Raw genomic sequence first — 18,856 nt, 5'->3', positions numbered from 1 at the left:
GTGTGTACACAATGGGGGATAGGGTCTACAAGTTAACTATGGGTTTATCTGAGGATGTGCAGGACAAGAGTTAAGTCACATACAGAAGAACAAAAGAAAGGAAAAGGTGAAAAGGATAAGAAAGGGAGAAAAAAAAGATCAGAAGTTCAGTAGAGCTAGACAAAAAACAAAATTAAGAAAGAAAGAAAAATAGAGAGAAGACAAGAAAAGAAAGGAAAACGTACATTCACGTATTCCTAAAATAAAAATTATAAGAGGGAAAAAAAAGTTACTGGAAAACAATTATTTTTTCAAAAAAGGCAAAAATTAAAGATTAATAAAAGTTTTAGAAAAGGAAAAAAAATTATTTATATATATAAGGTACCAAAAAAAAAAAAAAAAGAAAAGAAGAAAAAAAAGTTCTTTGATTTTTTTTTTTTTATTTTTTTTTTTATTTTTTTGGGAGGGGTGGGAAGAATCCTGTATCTCCCTTTTGTCTGTAACCAGCCTCTTGTTGGAGTCTCTGGTCAGCTTGAGGTCCTGTGGCTTGATTGGTTTCTTACGTCAGTTTGTTTGAACAGGCAGAAAAATGCTCTGCTTTACCCAAGATTTTGAGATCCCCCTCCCAGGTTAGTTTAATGGGAGGGTGATCTGCTTTGAGAATCACAAAAGAGGGGTGATGAGGCTAGGTTTTGGTAGAGTTGAGGCCTTTCAACAAACAGTAGCTTTTCCTTGGGGCTATTTTGTGAAAAATTCACAGAGCCCACCCTGGAGCCATTCTCAGGGTTTCTGTTTTTCAATTGATTGTGGAGGCTGCTAGAGGGAGGGGCAGCCTCTGGCTCTGGTTACCCAGTGAGGAAAGCCACTCCAATGGCTGGTGCCTGGGCTGGGTGACTTTTCCCTGGATGGAGCTGAGTCTGGCAGGTCACTTCGCCGTTAAGTTCTTGTGACCTGTTAAATGACTCATTTTATTCCAAGGCCTGAGTTGGACCTAGCAGCTTCTGTGAGCTTTGTCGGTATCCAAGATGGAGATCACCTGTGCTGGGGGGGGAGGGGTGGCCTTCCCTCCTCTGCTCCCTGAGAAGGAGTGAGGACGTCGGGCTTCTACTCACGCCGAGTCTTGGATCCTGGGTCGTCTCTGGTCTGCAAAGTGCAGGATGAAGATGTCTGCTCCTTGTCGGTTCTTGGTGGTGTTGAGTAGAATCCTCTCGCCCGCTGCATCTGGCTCCTTCGTCCCGGACTCTCTGTGTGAGCGCTCAGGTAGGGCCGCGGCTGCGGTCGCCGCTGCGACCCTGCCGCAGCCGCGGCGGCTGCTGGCAGGCGCTCAGATGTGTCTCCTTGTCTTGGCTTCCCCTCTCTTGTCTAACTCTCTGTCCTATGATGGCACACTTAGTGTGATTCTCTGGCTTAGGACTGTTCACTGGAAATCTAAAACTGCTTTCTATGCGAGAGCTTGTTCAGATTCCAGCTTCTCCTCCGCCATCTTCCCGGAACTCTGCATTTCTTTTATGGCTAGAAAAGTTGAGCATTTCTTCATGTGTCTAATGGGCATTTTCATTTCCTCTTCAGAGAAATCTCTCTTTAAGTCTTTAGCCCACTGAGTTATCCAGCAGTTGTTTCTTTGATGATTTGTTGTTGGGGAATTTAATTTTTTAAGTCCTAAGTATATTTTAGATATAAGACCTTGTCCATTTTATGACTCATGAAGATCTTCTCCCAGTACGTGGGCTGTCTACAGTTCTTGTTAGCTTTGACCTTTGCCTTGCAGAACCTCTGCGGTTTCATGCAATCCCATTTGCCCAACCTTTCTTTGATTTGTTTTGTTTCTTGTTCTCTATTAAGAAAATTTCGGCGTGTGCTAAAGAGCCCTAGAGTTTCTCCTATTCCTTCATGTAAAGTTTTCATGGTGTCTGCTTTTATTTTGAGGTCTTCTGTCCACTTGGAGTTGATTCTGGTGCAGGGCGATATATGCGGATCTAGTTTTAGTTTAACAGGTGTTTAACCAATTTTGCCAACACCATTTACAGAAAAGGCTATCTTTTTTCCACTCTATTTTTTTTAGCTCCCTTGTCAAAGATTAGGTGGCTATAGGTCAATGGATTCATTTCTGAGTCTTCAGTCCTTTTTCATTGGTCCTCAGGTTTGTTCTTGTGCCATTATCAAGCTGTTCTTATTACTATGGCTTTTTAGTCTAGTTTGACATTTGGAACTGATATTGCTTCAGCACTGTTCTTTCTGCTAAGGATTGACAAACCTACAGCCAGCATTATAGTTAATGGCAAAAAGTTAAAATCATTTCTTATAAATTCAGGAATGAGGGGCTGGGAATGTGGCTCAGTGGTAGAGCGCTTGCCTTGCATGCATGAGGCCCTGGGTTCCATTCCTCAACACCACATAAGAAAAAGAATAAAAGCCGGAAGTGGCGCTGTGGCTCAAGTGGTAGAGTGCTAGCCTTGAGCTGAAGAGCGGCGGGACAGTGCCCAGGCCCAGAGTTCTTGCCCCATGACTGGGGCATGAATTAAATAAATAAAATAAATTCAGGAATGAGATAAGGATGTCTGCTCTCTCCACTCCTCTTCAAATTAGTATTAGAATGCTAGCTGGGGCAATAAGACAAGATACAAACTTAAAGGGGATCCAAATAGGGAAAGATGAATTAAAACTATCCCTTTTTGCAGATGACATGATCTTGTATTTAAAGAACCCCACAGACTCCACTCCCAAGTTACTTGAGCTGATCAGAAACTTTGGCAAACTAGCAGAATATAAAATTAACCCTCGGAAATCAATGGCTTACCTGTATTCCAATAACAATAAGAGTGAGGCTGAAAATAGGAAAGCAATACCTTTTTAATATTCGCAAAAATATAAAATAGCAAGGAGTTAACTTAAGAGGTGAAGGACCTCTATGATGGAAACTTTAAAAACCTGAAAAAGAAAATGAAAGCAGAACTAAGGAAGTGGGAAACCTCCCACGCTCCTATTTTGGGAAGATTAACATCATGAAAATGGCAATACTGCCAAAGGCTATTTCCAAATTCAATGTGATACCTATCAATATCCCAATCTCACTTTCAATGAAATAGAAGAAGCAATCCAAAAATTCATATGGAAGAATAAAAGACCCCGAATAACAGAGAGGATTTTTGTGATTCTCATTTTGTATTACCACTTTCATTCTACAAAGTAATCTATGGATTTTAACTTTATTCACTCCCTTTGGATAAACCTCACAAAAACCCTGCCTCTAGCTCCCAAGACACCTAACTCTTAGGTCTGGACAATTGTTCCTAGATAGTGAATTACTTAGTTGTATTTTGAACGCATAAAACATGCATATAAAACTAGCACATTTTGATCTCATGAGAAAACTGCCTTTTTCCCTCTCTCAAATTCATTTCCTGATAGGCATTTTTAGAAAGAATCTATTTTCCTTTTTAGATGAAAGGCTTGTAGGAAACTATGTTCATAATCTGGCTCTTCCTCCTGCACCTCAACACCTAAAACACAAATTTCACAAAGAATTTATAAGAAACAATACAAAAACCAAACACTGGGAAATGCTCAGATACAGAGAGTTTTACAAAACCCAGAATATAACTCTGCTGTCTGAGGCTGGGGCTCTCTGTGTAAATTAAGAAACCCCAAAAGAGCAGCCAGGAGTACCGGACATGAGTGTCCCTGGCTGATATTCCATGGACAAGGCGCATGGAGGGGCAACCTGAGCCTGCAGGAGAGTGTCTGGAGGAAAGTTTCCCTGCCAGCCTGAGTACAAAAGTTGGCATCACCCCACCTGGGCCTGTATTTCTTGTCTTCTCCCCACAGCTGAGAACAATTGTCCCCTGCTCCATGGAGGATACTGTACAAGCTGATCCCCAGAGTGGCTTCTGTTTTGTCTACACTCCTTCCTAGGTGGGTGCCCCCCCACCGTGTGTGTGTGCTCTCAGGGGCCCCTTAGGGCCCAGGCCCATGGGGCTGGTGGGTGTTAGATGTGGGTCAGTGGCACTGTGTCATTCACGCAGCAGCTTCCCTAGTCCAACAGCAGGTACACCCTGATATTCTCCCACAGTGTCAGGTGAGGTGCCCAGAAGCACCCGAGTTTTGTAGGCTGCCACTAGGATCCTACTTCATCAGAGGGGCTAGATGAAGTGGCTGCTGCCTGAATTACTAATTATTTTATGGAGCAGTTATAAACAAATTGATACATATTACTGTATGATATATAATGCTATATCCTTGAGTCTCTAGTCTACAAAATCATTGAACTTGATACTAGCAAGAATGTATTTTATTTTATGTGTTTATAAGGCCATAATGGCAAACTGAAATGAAAGTACAACAAAACTCTTCTCCAAAAAACACATTCTAAAATCACAGAATTTGGAAAAAATTGTATGTAAGTAGTGCAAATGAAATTATACTAGGATAGTAAAATACACACAAAAATATTACATTCATTACATTCAAAAGTAAAATAAATAAGTACAGAAAGAATTCCTACTGGATAAAAAATATTACAATGGTTTAACAGGTAGAAGTGATATAAGTTATATGTTTTCTTGTTATAAAACTTATTTATATCTCCCTGGTCTGTTTATCTTAGTGAAGGAAAACGTTAGAAAGCAGAAATTATGTGGCATCTCTTACTTCCAGTACTACAAAGGAGAGTGGCACTTCCTAATGGGTGTCCTGGGATGACACCCACATCCAGTCCATGTAGACCCATCAGAGGTCCCTGTGGTGACCCTGAGGGGGTCTGGAAAACCACACTGCTGCTGCAGCAGGTGCAGTATTTGTTGTGGTGGGCTGCATCCAACAAGGCTCCACCAGTGACCAGACCAAGCAACCCAGCCTCAGGTGCCAAAGCCAGGAGGTAAGGCAGGGCAGACCCCAAGTCCTGCCTTCCATGTGTGTGGCCTGCACTGCCAAGGCCAGACCCATTCCTGCTTTGGATACCAATGAGGGTAGGGGATGAGCCCATTGCTGCCAAACGGAGCATCCCCGGAATGGCACCCAGAGCTGGGCCCATGTGGACCAGAAGGACAATGGAGGAGGCTACACAGCAAAGCCAAAGGGGCTTTGGGTCCCCAGTGCTGCAGCTCGTGCACTGCAAGTCCAGGCTCCTCTGACACTGATGGGCATATGCAGGGATGGCACCTTACCCGAGATCACAGGGACCAGAAAATGGAGGTCCGTGGGGATGCTGAAGGGGCTCCAGGGTGCTCAGCTGCCACAGCTGTCACAAGCCAGCTGGCAGAAGGGCCAGCACACGACTCTAGTCTCCATTCTGCCCTAAAGTCTGAACCAAGGCTGGGCTGCCTGGCCCCAAGTGGGTGAATTGTCCACCAAACCTTCCTTCTCCTGTGGACTGTGCAGTGTACAAACATGGTGTCCTCCACCCCACACCCATGGGGGCAGGCAGTGACCCCACAACAGAGTCTCACTGGGATGGCACTTGCACCCAGGACCACCGCAGACCAGTACCAGCACACCTGGCAGAGGAGAGGGCAGCAGTGGACTCAACTAAATCCCCAAGGCTGCCAGCTCCTGGGTGAAATGGAACAAGTGAGACTGGGAAGGGAGGTGGGCAGGGTGGGCAGGGCTCATCTGGCAATGCTGAGGACCATGCACACACACATCCCTTCGCTGCACATCCACCACAAGGGAGGGGGCCCCACTTCTCAACGGGTGACTTGAAGAGGCCCCACACCCACAGGGACTACAGAAATGGAAGTTCACATGGTGATATTGAAAGGGCTCCAGGGTACAGCCTTGCTCCTGCCCTGATCAACTGGCACAAAAAAAAAAGGGGGGGGAAAATGACCACTAACCCTTTTCATCAATGATAACCTATTATACTTTCAAAACAGTTTTACTTTCCTCTTGTCCTATATTTTTGCGTGGGACCCTCTGAATTAACCAGAAGTCTCCAGGATTTCTTCATGCACAGTAATACAAATAAATATAGATTCTAATCTTCTTTGAATTAAGGGAGGTTGCATTTAGTTCTTTCCCATATTTGATTCATGAAAAAGAAATCCTAAAATATATCTGTAAAACACAAAACTCATGCTACCCAGAGAGAAATAATCACATGATTAGTGGTTCAAATGATATTTCATCTTTGCATTTCTTTAGAAAACTGCATACTTGGGGCTGGGAATGTGGCTCAGTGGTAGAGCGCTTGCCTTGCATGCATGAGGCTCTGGATTTGATTCCTCAGCACCACATAAGCAAAAAGAAAAAAGCCAGAAGTGGCGCTGTGGCTCTAGTGGTAGAGTGCTAGCCTTGAGCTGAAGAATTGAGGGACAGTGCCCAGGCCCAGAGTTCAGGCCCCACAACCGGACCATCCCCCAAAAAGAAAAAAAGCAAGCAAGCAAGAAAACTGCATACTACTTTCTACAATGAGAATATTAGCCTGTATTTTGACCAAGAGAGTACAAAATTTCCTTTCCTCCACACTCTCACAACATTATTACCTTCTGAGTTTTTTAAAGGGCAGGTTTTTACTATGTGCAGTACCCCAGACTGGCCTTAGAATCAAATCCTCTTACTCCAACCCCCTAAATGCTTAGAATTACAAGCCTTTACCACCACACCTGGCTTCTTTGATTTTTTTTTGATAAGAGTTATAATAGTTATGAAGTAGTATCATAGTAATTTTGAGTTGCATTTCTCTAATGACTTCTGTTCAGAAAGCATTAAGCCAGCATAGAAGGGGTATCAAACACAAATTTGTAAACCCACTGGTGATTTTCAGGGCTTTTTGGAAAGCAGGTCTATTCAGAACTTTTGTCCATTTTAAATCAAGTTTCTTGTTAATCTCATCTTTAATATCTCTATACAAAATGAATACTTAATTCAATATAGTAGAAAGGAAAAATTAAGCAACTCCTAACATTTTTCACTTTTCAATAAAATGATATTGCTTAAATCAATTTCTGTTTATGCTTGAGACTATACTACTCAATTTGGTTAGACCTTTTACAAAGCTTTATATACTTTATTCATTTTATGTTGATTGCTCTTTCCAAATCCTGCGTGTCTAATTTTGGTTTCTTTCAGTCTCATGTAGTTCAGATTTCAAACTGAAGAATGAATGGAAGGAAACAAACAAAAAAATAGTTACTCTCATCTGATGATGCCTCTACAAGAATGAGGAAAGAGTTCATCCTGCTAAGGATCTATGATAGAATTTCAAAAAGAGAATTCATTCTTCTAGGTTTTCCCTATCTTTGTGATGTACCTTAAATTATATAAAACAAAATATACTGCTCAGATACTCTTACGTTTCATCAGTTTTGTACATTTTCATAAGGACTTCACATCTGTCTACAACATTCCTTCTTTATAATGTCCCTGATATTTTTACATTATCAAGACATAAGATAACCAGCTTGATTTACAGCATGAGAAGTTATCCTCCTGGCTTCCCTAGAAGCAGAGCATGGTCAATAGATAACATTACTTCTAGTTGCTCACCACATGTAATGGTTTCTGTAATACATTTTATTTAGTATTTAAAAAATTGTTGGTTAAACTCAAAGTTCATTCATAGAAGTTTGTGTTGAGTTTTTCACAAGTTTTATTTCTATTAATTCTTAAGATAACATTTGCTATAATGCTAATATTATTACCATTTAAGTGTTGGGAAAAATTGTAATTAAAGGCAGTAAGGGCATGGCCCAAATACACACAGTGAGGAAGAAAATGAGTAAAAGTTTCCAAAAATTTTTCAGCAATACAGAAAAGGTAGGTAAAAATCTCACCATTCTTTTACACTCTAAATTCAATATTCATGTTGCTCAAGAAATAATAGCATAGCAATTATTGCACATGATGATTGTTTTCTGTCACAATTTGTCTTCAACACAGACTGTGTTGGTGACATTGCGTTATCACGCACAGAATTGAACTTATACATTGAGTTTCAAAGACAGCCAAATTTCTTCTGTCCTACAGTTCCATTTTTCTTTTTAAAAAATACCAAAACTTTTAAATATCATCACTTTCTGTCTTTTAAAGCAAAATGCTTTAAAAGTAGGAGATGATAAAAACAGGCCCCCATGAAGTAAATTTTCTTCTACTTTTAAAATTATTCTGAAAACCTTGTGCTGGTTGGTCACTCCTGTAATCTTGTTTACTTGAGATATCTACTCAGGAGGCTAAGATCTGTGGATAACAGTTGGAAGCCAATCAGGGCAAAAACATTTTTGAGATTATTTTTCAAAAAATTTAATGAACTAGGAAAGAGCCAGGAGTGGAAATGTAGCTCATATAGTAGTTCACCAATCTAAAGAGGAAAGGCCTATCAAGACCTTAAAGCCCTGAGTTCAAATTCTCAGCACTCCAACACACTTGTGTGCACACGTGCACACACACACATTTATTCAAAATACCTTCATGTCAGTGTTTTGCATTTATTTATTTGTTAATGAGATTATATGGATAAAATAAGGGAAATTAAATCTTCAATCTCAGAACATTTTTATACATTTTTTTATTTTAAAAATACTGCACAGAGAAGTGACATTTACATGAGCAATGTAATGAGTACATTTCCTAACAAGCATTGTTACATCCTCCTTTATATTCCCCCACCATCCCTTCTCTCCCACCTCCGCAAGTACACTCCACTCCTCCTCTCTCCTTCCCCTGCATAAATTGTAAAATTCATTTTCAACATAGTGTCTTGTGCATCTCATTGTTACAATGGGTCAACGGGTATCCCTATTTAAGCATTTTGTTGTTTTCTTCTTCTCCCCAAATTAGAGAAACGTATATACAAGATGTAGGTGCACCAACTTCAAATACAGTGAAAAAAGGGGTTATAGCATGGTTGAGGAACATATAAAGAAACAAAAAAAAAATCACATCGTACAGTATAAGTATGTTAGAAATAATAGCAAGATACAATCACTTGTCTACATATCTTGGCATTCGTTTAGCTTAACATCATCTTATCTGGTCAAATGCACATAGTTCTTGACATTTTCTGATAATCCCGGACATATATTAGTTATTGAAAATAAGAGAAACCATGGGACGCATGTTTCTTTGGACCTCGCTTACTTCACTTAATAAATTTTTTCCAAATCTTTCCATTTCCTAACAAATTGGGCAATGTCATTCTTTCTGATGGAGGCATAGAATGCAATTGTATATATTGACCACGTTTTCATTTTTTTTTTTTAATTTAATTTAATTTTATTTGAGAACATACTGTAGAGAGGGGTTACAATTACATGGGCAGGACAATGCATACATTTCTTACCAAGCATTGCAGCCTCCTCCTTTGTTTACGTTCACCTCCCTTATCAGAGTCCCCCCTCCCCCCCACCTAATCATACCCTCCCTTCCCCCCCCACACCGACATTGTAAAGCTTGTTTTGACATGACATTTTGTACTTCTCATTGTTGCAACAGGTCCACCTGAATCCTTAAACGACTTGTTTGTCCCCATCTCCTCCACATGTTATACTGACATCAAATATAGTGAAAGCGGGGGTTACACTGTGGGGGAGGGATATACAAAGCAACAAAGAAATAATCTTATAAATGCATTAGAAACACATGCATGAAAGAAACAAAAACCTTAAAATACATATTTGAGGGTTCGTTTTCCTAACATCACATTATCTGACTTTTTCCGCTTGACTCATACCTATACTAGATATTGCAAATAAGGGAAACCATGGGACCTATGTTTCTTTGGGCCTGGCTTACTTCACTTAATATAATTTTTTCCAAGCCTTTCCATTTCCTAACAAATGGGGAAATGTCATTCTTTCTGATGGAGGCATAGAATTCCATTGTGTATATATACCACATTTTCTTGATCCATTCATCTACTGAGGGGCAACTGGGTTGGTTCCATATCTTAGCTATGGTAAATAATGCTCCAATAAACATAGTTGTGCTGGTAGCTTTAGTGTGGTCTTTTTTGTAAACATTAGGGTAAATGCCCAAAAGTGGGATTGTTGGGTCATAGGGGAGTTCTATGTGAAGTCTTTTGAGGAACCTCCATACTGCTTTCCAAAGTGGTTGAACAAGTTTACATTCCCACCAACAATGAAGTAAGGTTCCTTTCTGTCCACATCCCCTCCAGCATCTGTTGTTGTTAGAGTTCTTGATTTTTGCTGTTCTAACTGGAGTGAGGTGATATCTCAATGTTGTTTTGATTTGCATTTCTTTTATGGCTAGGGATGTTGAACATTTCTTCATGTGTCTATTGGCCATCCTTCTTTCTTCTTCAGAGAAGCTTCTCTTTAAGTCTTTCGCCCACTTACTTATTGGGCAGTTGTTTCTTTGAGGATTTGTTGTTGGGGGGTTTAATTTTTTGAGTTCCAAGTATATTTTAGATATGAGACCCTTGTCCGTTGTATGGCTAGTAAAGATCTTCTCCCAATCCGTGGGCTTTCTATTGATCTTCCTAGCTATGTCATTTGCCCTGCAGAAGCTCTGCAACCTTATGCAATCCCATTTGTCCAACCTTTCTTTGATTTGTTGTCTTTCCGGGTCTCTATTCAGAAAATTTCGGCCTGAGCCAAGGAGACATAGGGTTTGTCCTATTACATCCTGTAATGTTTTCAGAGTGTCTGCTTTGACTTCAAGGTCTTTGATCCATTTGGAGTTGATTCTGGTGTAGGGTGATATATAAGGATCTAGCTTCAGTTTTCTACATGTAGTTAACCAGTTTTGCCAGCACCATTTACTGAAGAGGCTGTCTGTCTTCCATTCTATTGTTTTAGCTCCCTTATCGAAGATTAGATGGCTATAGGTCTGTAGGTTCATTTCTGGGTTTTCAATTCTATTCCATTGGTCCTGAGGTCTGTTCTTATGCCAATACCAAGCTGTTTTGATTACTATGGCATTATAGTAGAGTTTGAAGTTCGGTATTGATATTCCTCCAGCAGTGTTCTTTCCGTTGAGGAGCGTTTTTGCTATTCGGGGTCTTTTATTGTTCCATATGAATTTTTGGATTGCCTCTTCTATTTCCTTGAAGAATGAGAGTGGAATTTTGATAGGTATTGCGTTGAATTTGTAGATAGCCTTGGGAAGTATTGCCATTTTCACAATGTTAATCTTTCCAATCCAGGAGCATGGGAGGTTTTGCCATTTTTTAAGTTCTGTGTTGATTTCCTTTTTCAAGATTTTAAAGTTTTCATCATAGAGGTCCTTCACTTCTTTAGTTAAGTTAATTCCTAGGTATTTTATTTTTTGTGGGGCTATTACAAATGGAGTTGCTTTCCTAATTTCAGCCACACTTTCCTCATTGTCGGCATACAGAAAAGCCATTGATTTTGGGGGGTTAATTTTATAACCTGCTACTTTGCCAAAGTTTTGAATCAGCTTGAGTAATTTGGGAGGGAGTCTATGGGATCCCTTAAATACAAGATCATGTCATCTGCAAAGAGGGAGAGTTTTATTTCTTCTTTCCCTATTTGGATCCCCTTTATGTCTGCATCTTGTCTTATTGCTGTAGGTAGGCATTCTAATACTAGATTGAAGAGAAGTGGAGAGAGTGGGCATCCTTGTCTTGTTCCTGAGTTAAGAGGAAATGGCTTTAGTTTTTCAGCACTGAGTATAATGCTGGCTGTAGGTTTGTCATATACAGCCTTTATTGTATTGAGGAATGTTCCATGGATTCCTAATTTTTCCAAAACCTTCATCTTAAAGGGGTGTTGGATCTTGTCGAATGCTTTTTCTGCATCTATTGAGATAACCATATGGTTCTTATACTTGCTCCTCTTGATGTGATGAATAATATTAATTGATTTGTGTATATTGAACCAGCTTTGCATCCCTGAAATGAATCCTGTTTGATCGTGGTGTATGATTTTTTGGATGAATTGTTGAAGTCGGTTGGCCAAAATTTTGTTGAGAAGTTTTGCATCAATGTTTATCAAAGTAATGGGTCTTTAGTTCTCTTTCTTTGATGAGTCCCTGCCTGGTTTTGGGATGAGGGTTATGATGGCTTCATAGAATGTGTTTGGTAGTGAGCTTTCTCTTTCAATTTCATTGAAGAGTTGGAGGAGAATTGGTGTCAGCTCTGCTTTGAAGGCCTTGTAAAATTCCGCTGTAAAACCATCTGGTCCTGGACTTTTCTTAGCTGGGAGGTCTCTTATGCTGTTTCTATTTCAATGCTTGATATGGGCCTGTTAAGATAGTTTAACTCATCTTGGTTTACTTTTGGCATGTCAATATTTGCTAGGAAGAGGTCCATTTCTGCCAAGTTCTCAAACTTAGTAGCATAAAGTTTTGAGAAGTATTCCCTTACAATGTTCTGAATTTTGGTTGTTACCGTGGTGATATTTCCATTCTCATCTCTGAGTTTATTAATTTGGGTGTGTTCTCTTCTTTTTCTGATAAGATTTGCTAAGGGTCTTTCAATTTTTTTCAGTTTTTCCAAGAACCAACTCTTTGTTTTGTTGATTCTTTCTATAGTTTTTTTGGATTCTAATTAATTTAATTGTGATTTAATTTTTATTATTTCTTTCTGTCTACTGGATTGGGGTTTATGTTGCTGCTCTTTTTCAAGGAGGTTTAGATGTGTCATTAAATTGTGAGTTTCAGATCTCTCCAATTTGTTGATGTAGGAGCTCAGAGCTATAAATTTGCCTCTGAGTACTGCCATTGCTGTGTCCCAGAGGAGCTGGTATTTTGTGCGTTCATTTTTGTTGAATATCATGAACATTTGAATTTCCTTTCTAATCACTTCTACGACCCACTCATGATTCAGCAGTATGTTGTTCAGCCTCCATATGATACCGGACTTTCTTTGGTGGCTTTTGGTGTTGAGTTGTAATTTTATTCCCTTGTAGTCAGAGAGAATGCAAGGTATAACTTCAATGTTTCTGAATTTAGACAAGTTTGCTTTGTGGCCTAAAATGTGGTCTATTTTAGAAAACGTTCCATGTGCTGCTGAAAAACGTGTATTCTGATGCTGCTGGGTGAAATGTTCGGTAGATGTCTGTTAAGTCTAGTTGATCTATGCAGCTGTTTAGATCTGCGGTTTCTCTGTTGAGTTTTTGCCGAGTTGATCTATCTAGTGGGGAGAGTGGTGTGTTAAAATCCCCAACAATTATTGTCTTTGGATCTATATGGGATTTGAGGGAAAGTAGTGTTTCTTTGATAAATTTGAGTGCTCCATTTTTTTATATCTTTTCCTTCTAATTGGTCAGCTTTGATGGCTTCAAGTTCTTTGTTGAAGCTCTGTTTTAGGTATTGTATGAATTTCTTTACTTCCTTAATTTGGTGTTCAGTGTTTGTCCTCAAATCACTTAGTTGATTGGTTATGGTTTCTTTGGACTCCCATTCCTTCTGTTGAGTTCCATTCAGCATTCCCTTTGTGGTCTCCCTGACTTCCTTCAGCTCTTTGTTAATGGATTCCATGAATGCCTTTAGTGATCTTTGTGTGTTCTCTACCTGGTCTCTCAATTCCTGTATTACTCTTTGATTAGCCTCCTCCGGTTAGTGGGATTCCTGCAGATCTCTTTGAGTTATCTCAGCCTGCTCACTCCATTCCTCCCTTTCTCTTTGTGTATTCTGAAGTTGTTCACGCAAATCCTGTATCAGTTTTTGAGTAGCTTCCTCACGCTTATGATATTCCTGTATAAACTTTTGGGATGCCTCCTCTCTCTCCCTATCACGCTCATATAGAGTCCTTTGTACGTTGTCAAACTTCTCATTTATCATGTTTGCCAGCAGTGTTTGTAGAGATATTTGGGAACTCTCCTCTTGATTATTCATTATCTGTTCTAACCCCTGATTACCAAGATTGGGAATTGAGATATCCGAATTTGCCATTTTTCTTGTGTTTTTCCGGCTTACTCTGCCCATTTGAGATGAAGATAGCACCAGTTTTGTGCTAGAACACTATCTTAAGGCAACCATCAACCAAAGTTTGCATTTGTATAGTCAATAGTCTACAGATACATTCTAGTTCAACAGATACATCTATTCGACATCAAACAACTATATGTTAAAGGACTTCGAACCACAGAGAAGAATTTGGAAAACCAGAAATTATTAGGGTTAGGGAGAGATGTGGGTAAAAAGTAGGAATAGATTGGTGTGGGGAGGCACAGGGAGAGTTAACTATGTCCTAATCACAATGCAGGAAATAGGTTGGGTAGGATGCAAGTAGAGAGAGAGAGAAAAAGAAGAAAGGGAAAGGGGAATGAAAAGAGACCAGAAAAAAAATAGAAACTTAAAAATTAATGTTATTATAGAGATTAAAAGACCATCTATTTAGAGAGGAATGTGAATATATTGAGAGAAAGGGAGGGCCAGAGAGGAGATGTGAAAAACTTAAAAAAAATCTTAAAATATGATATAGGTATAAAGAGGTAGTACTGCTATTAATGAATTTAAGTCTCAGAGGTTTTGAATTGAGTAATAAGTTTGTGGATTAAGTGTGTACACAACGGGGGATAGGGTCTACTAGTTAACTACGGGTTTATCTGAGGATGTGCAGGACAAGAGTTAAGTCACATAAAGAAGAACTAAAGAGAGGAAAAGGTGGAAAGGAAAGAAACGTGAGAAGAAAAGATCAGAAGTTCAGTAGAGCTAGACAAAAAACAAAAAGATAATTAAGAATGAAAGAAAAAGAGAAAGAAGACAAGAAACGAAAGGAAAACACACATTCACGTATTCCTAAAATAAAAATTGTAAGAGGAGAAAAGAAAAGTTACTGGAAAACAATTATTTTTTCAGAAGAGGCAAAAATTAAAGATTAATAAAAGTTTTAGAAAAGGAAAAAAATTTTTTTATATATATAAGGTAACAAAAAACGAAAAAAAAAACAAAACAAAAAAAAGAAAAAAAGAAAAGAAGAAGAAGAAAAAAAAAGTTCTTTGATATTTTTTGGGGGGGAGGGGTGGGAAGAATCCTGTATCTCCCTTTTGTCTGTAACCAGAGTCTTGTTGGAGTCTCTGGTCAGCTTGAGGTCCTGTGGCTTGATTGGTTTCTTAAGTCAGTTTGTTGGAACAGGCAGAAAAATGCTCTGCTTTACCCAAGATTTTGAGATCCCCCACCTAGGTTAGTTTACTGGGAGGGTGATCTGCTTTGAGAATCACAAAAGAGGGGGATGCAGCGATGAGGCTAGGTTCTGGTTAGAGTTGAGGCCTTTCAACAGACAGTAGCTTTTCCCAGGGGCTATTTTGTGAAAAAAACTCACAGCACCCAGCCTGGAGCCATTCTCAGGGTTTCTGTTTTTCAATTGATTGTGGTGGCTGCTAGAGGGAGGGGCAGTCTCTGGTTCTGGTTACCCGGTGAGGAGAGCCACTCCAATGGCTGGCGCCTGAGCTGGGTGACTTTTCCCTGTATGGAACTGAGTCTATGAGGTCACTTCGCCGTTAAGTTCTTGTGACCTGCTAAATGACTCGTTTTATTCCAAGGCCTGAGCTGGAGCTAGTCGCTCCTCTGAGTTTTGTCGGTATCCAAGATGGAGATCACCGGTGCTGGCGGGGGAGGGGTGGCCTTCCCTCCTCTGCTCCCTGAGAAGGAGTGAGGACGTTGGGCTTCTACTCACGCCGAGTCTTGGATCCTGGGTCATCTCTTGTCTGCAAAGTGCAGGATGAAGATGTCTGCTCCTTGTCGGTTCTTGCTGGTGTTGAGTAGAATCCGCTGGCCCGCTGCGTCTGTCTCCTTTGTCCCGGACTGTGTCTCAGATATGACCCCGCGGCGGTGGTCGCCGCCGCGACCCTGCCGCTGCAGCGGCAGCTGCTGGCAAGCACTCAGATGTGTCTGCTTGGCTTCCCCTCTCTTGACTATCTCTCTCCTGTGATGGCACACTTGGTGTGATTCCCTGGCTTGGGACTGTTCACTGGAACTCTGAAACTGCTTTCTATGCAAGAGCTTGTTCAGATTCCAGCTTCTCCTCAGCCATCTTCCCGGAAATACTTTACCACGTTTTCTTGATCCATTCATCTACTGACGGGCATCTGGATTGGTTGCATATCTTAGCTATGGTAAATAATGTTGCAATAAACATAGTTGTGCTGGTAGTTTTAATATGGTCTTATTTGTGATCCTTTGGGTAAATGAACAAAAGTGGGATTGCTGGGTCATAGGGGAGCTTTATGTGGAGTCATTTGAGGAAACTCCATACTGCTTTCCAAATTGGTTGAAGAAGTTTACACTCCCACCAAGAATGCAGTAGGGTTCCCTTGTGGCCCCATCCCCTCCAGCATTTGTTGTTGTAAAAATATGGATTGCTTCACGAATTTGCAAGTCATCCATGTGCAGGGACCATGCTAATCCTCTCTGTATCATTCCGATGTTAGTGTATGGGCTGCCGGATTCAGCACAGAACATTTTTTATATAGAAGGTGTAATTGATTTTCTTAGTCAATTCCACAAAAAAGTAAGTTCAAAAGAATTGTCATGAAATTTTAGAATCATGCAGTTCTTACATAAGCACACATTTTTGATGTTGGCATAATTTGTGGAGGGGAAGGGGAAAATGTTTAAATAAGGATACAAGTAGACCCATTGCAACAATGAAAGGAACTTTACAACTTTGGCATCTCTACTACTGCCATACCTGCAGATTGTAACTTGATTGCTTCTTTTGAGGTAAGTATCACTATACCTGGGTCTGCTTGGACTGTGGTCCTCCTAACACAAACAAAACACATAGCACCCATCACACTCTAACAGAGTTTCTGAAACTTCTTCTTCTGTTTTTTTTTTTTTTGGTTTGGGCTTGCCTGGAACTGCAATTCTCTAATCTCTGTTTTCTAAGTAGATAATATTACAGGTTTGAGCCACTTTATCCAGTAAAAGTATACAATTTCAAGATATCTTGATATTGCCTATATTTGTGCTTAACATATATAGCTAACCTTAATTTTCTCCCTCTTTTGTTTAGTACTCTGAGTTGAAAACATTGACTTTCTTAATATACATGGCTTTGTTTTGGGTGGAATCCCATCACAATCCAAAAAATCTCCCAAAAGTTTATGTCGAATCATGGAAAAGAAGGCTTCAGGTTGGAAAAAAAAAACAAAACAAAAATAAAAAAACCAATGATCCTTAACTTATAATTGCAGTATACTTATAGTGTTAGTCAATACTTTCTGAAGTATGAGAAGAGAAGGAAGACAGAAATGTGAAAGATGTCAGGTCTCTGGAATTTCTGTAGTTGTCACTTCATGTTATATTCTTCCTTAAAACTTGCTTTATTAAAACCCTCTGGGTGGATATTAGTTGGACTGTTCGGTAACCTTACCCAAGAAATGAAGCTGAGGGCTGGGAGGGTGGCTCAGTGGTAGAGTGCTTGCCTTGCATGCATGAGACTTGGATTCGATTCCTCAGCACCACATAAGCCAAAAGAAAAAACCGGAAGTGGCACTGTGGCTCAAGTGGTAGAGCGCTAGCCTTGAGCTGAAGAGCTGAGGGACAGCACCCAGGCCCACAGTTCAGATCCCACGACCGGACCCCCCCAAAAAAATCTTTGGGCTGGGAAGGTGGCTCAGTGGCAGAGCACTTGCCTTGCATGCTCGAGGCCCTGGGTTCGATTCCTCAGCACCACATAAGAAAAAAGCCGGAAGTGGCACTGTGGCTCAAGTGGTAGAGCGCTAGCCTTGAGCTGAAGAGCTGAGGGACAACGCCCAGGCCCAGAGTTCAGGCCCCACGACCGGACCCAAAAAAAAAAAAAAAAGAAATGAAGCTGATTTTAGAAGGCTGATGATTTGGTAAATAAAGGAATAATGAGAATGAGCACTGATATTGTCACAGAATGAGCCGACAAGGTTCATTGCTGAACAGCAAAACAAAGCAGTTTCAAGTCCGATGATGCACATTCGAACATATATAGATAGATACATATATGTATACATATACAAACATACATGAAAATGTATATATCCAGTAGAATATAGAGAGAAAGTTCGTGTGACAATTATTAAACTATATCAAACTGGTTGCAGGAAAGGTCCAGTAAAATATCAATAGTTTAGCATAGATTTTGCATAGATTTGTAAAGGATGAAAATTCTTTCCTCATTTTATACTTTACAAATATCTTTAGTACGTTTAAGTTTTTTTATATTGTAGTTGGAGCACCTATATAATGCTGAGAATGGAATTACATAAAGTATGCAACATGAATAGGCCAGCCAGTATAGGAAAGTTCATGAGATTCTTATTTCCAATTAACCACCAGGAGAAATGGAGTTCCAGTTCAGATTTTATGTAGAGCACTGGCCTTGAACACAAAAGCACCAGTCAGGCTGTGAGTTTAAGCCCTAGGATCTACAGAAACAAAAACACAAAATATAACTTTGAGTTAGATATTTTATAATGAAGCGTTTTTATGTACTCTACATTGTTAGAAAGACTAGATTTCTGTGTTAGCTTTATAACCTATCATAATAAGTGATATTGTCCATTTATTAAGCAGAAAGGCTTACTCAGATTTATAAGTTTGAAGGTTTCAGTGTAAGTGTATGTTCAGTTGGTTTTATTGCTTTGGTGGCCTGTGACAAGACAATGTCAAGGTGAGGAGTATATCAAAAAGAAATGTTTTTGACCTAGAATGATTAAAAGAGAAAAGAAGAAATCAGATGAGTGTGCATGTTCTCAGAGGTTTCACTCTGAACAACTTAATCTCCATAAGAACTATTCAGGTATTCTCCACAGTATGGGAGGAAATGGAAAGTCATTTTTCTTTAACACATAGGTCTTTCTGGGGCATTCTGAATTCAAATGGCAACATCCTCACCAATGATAATGAATTGTCCAGGGGTGGAATAGATATTGCTATAAATTCCAATCAGATCTCAGCAGACTAAATATTTTATGGAATCCCTATTAAAATATTTTCTTGCAGACTGACTGGGTCTTCATACTACATATTTGTATATCTGTGT

At 39.8% G+C, this 18,856-nt stretch overlaps 1 non-coding gene across 1 annotated transcript; it reads right to left on the bottom strand.

The window, feature by feature from the left end:
- Positions 1-16,185: 16,185 nt before the first annotated feature.
- Positions 16,186-16,292, bottom strand: LOC122111023. The gene has a single exon (XR_006147975.1). It is a non-coding gene; the product is annotated as a U6 spliceosomal RNA (small nuclear RNA).
- Between the last annotated feature and the right edge of the window lie 2,564 nt (positions 16,293-18,856).

Source organism: Dipodomys spectabilis, unplaced genomic scaffold (genome assembly GCF_019054845.1).
Source record: "Dipodomys spectabilis isolate Male_0828 unplaced genomic scaffold, ASM1905484v1 ptg000084l, whole genome shotgun sequence".
Taxonomy (NCBI): Eukaryota; Metazoa; Chordata; class Mammalia; order Rodentia; family Heteromyidae; genus Dipodomys; species Dipodomys spectabilis.
The sequence above is the reverse complement of the archived record's forward strand: the minus strand, read 5'-3'. Positions and strand labels throughout refer to the sequence as shown.